The sequence below is a fragment of the Elephantulus edwardii genome, unplaced genomic scaffold, assembly GCF_000299155.1.
Source record: "Elephantulus edwardii isolate Elephantulus edwardi_28Jun2011 unplaced genomic scaffold, EleEdw1.0 scaffold00095, whole genome shotgun sequence".
NCBI classification, from domain to species: Eukaryota; Metazoa; Chordata; class Mammalia; order Macroscelidea; family Macroscelididae; genus Elephantulus; species Elephantulus edwardii.
Window position 1 is genome coordinate 1,060,832 of NW_006399845.1, and position 1,785 is coordinate 1,062,616.

Here is a 1,785-nt window from a genome sequence, read left to right on the forward strand (position 1 = left end):
TCTTTCAATACTCAGATACTAATATTAAGGGCAGAGATCATTTCTAGGGCTGATTCTCCCCACTGCCAGGCCAGAACCCTGGTACCCACCTCCTACTCTGGATCGCTTTCTATCACCCTGTTTCCTCAGCAGGAATGACTCTCATGAGTGAGGTGGGAATGGGCAGATGTGGTGATTTGTTTCTATCTGGCGTGGTGGGTGGAGGTGGCTGGAGAGGTGTGAAGAATGTCTTTCAGAACGCTTTTCCTAATGTTGGTACCTTCTTGGGTTCAGATCTGTGTTTATACACAAAACAGTTTCCTGGATCTTAAGTTAAAAACTCACTGCTCTCGAGTCTATTTCCACTCAGTAGGTGGATTGTGAACTTCCATCAGATTTAAGTCTTTACAAGGGGGCTCTTGGTGGTGAGGAACTGGGCTGCCGATGCAAAGGTGCCCTATAGGAATCCACTGGGAGCTCTGGGGGAGAAAGAGGTGTGATCTCCTTCTGTGCAATTTACAGCTTCAGAGAACCCGCTGGAGCAGTAGCTATGCGTGGGTTCTGAGTCAACAGTACACAGCAACAGAAACAAGTTGTCTCATTTTTCTTCCACAGTATGGCTGGTGGATTCAAACTGCTAATCTTTTTTGTTAGCAGTCCGATATGTAAAGGGCAATGCCATCAGGACTCCTTTGGATCTAGGGTTAAATTAAAATGTATTACCATTGAGTTGAAACCAATTTATAGCTGGCCTTCCATTGGGTTTCTGAGGCTGTAAACCACACAAGAAGACATTGCCCATCTTTCTCCCATGGAGCACTGGTGGATTTGAACCTTCAAAGGCGAGACTGTTGTGTCAGCAGTGCAAATCCCCTACCGGCTTGTGTTCAGTTAGTTACTGTCACACATCTTCTATGGACTCTATTGACACAACGAGGCAGCCCAGAACATGACTCTAAATTTTCACAAGGGAAGAATACTTACAGACAATGTTTGTAACCTAAGGCTTCACATAATGCCCAGTTTGGTCTGGATTTGTGACTCTTTAGATAATTTGAGAGTGATTTTTGTGAAATTTCCCGGAACATTTTGTTTCCTCAGGGAAAAAAAAATGACTTTGACTGTATGAGCAGCGTTGCATGCCTACCTCTGAGATGGACAATCAATTCTGGCCTTTGAGAAATCAATAAATATAGGTAGGAGGCTCGATTCTTTATCTTAACTGCATTCATCTTTCTCTTCCTTCCTATTACTAAAAGAGATAAAGTTGTAAGATGTTCTTTCTGAGAGAGAATGCAGGTTTATTTATTTAGACCCATGATTTTAGAAGTGAAGAAATAGAGGCCTAGAAATTAATGGAGACTTTTGTGGCTCACATGGCAATTCTTCTGAGTCAAAGTGGTATTAGAACCCTCATCTTTCTAAAAAAATTTATTGTGGTAGAATACATAGAACAAAATTGCCATTTTAACAATTATTTATGAGTTTTCCCCTTTTAACTAGTTTTAAAGTGCACAGCTCAGCAATACTAATTACTTTTGCCATGTGGTCTTCCCCACTAATTATTAGTAAATGTTTTTAATCTCCTCAAAGTAGATCCTCAATATCATTAGGAAGTAACTCCTTATTACCTTTCATCTGCAGGCCCCTGGAACAGAAATTTCTGTCTTTGGATTTTATTATTGTAGATATGTCCTGGGAGGCTCTGGTGATGTAGTCCATAGGGAGTTACACTGCTAACCCAGACACAGTATCTTTCTGGTGGTTTGAATTCATCAGTGGCTCTGAGGCAGAAAAAAGGGCAAT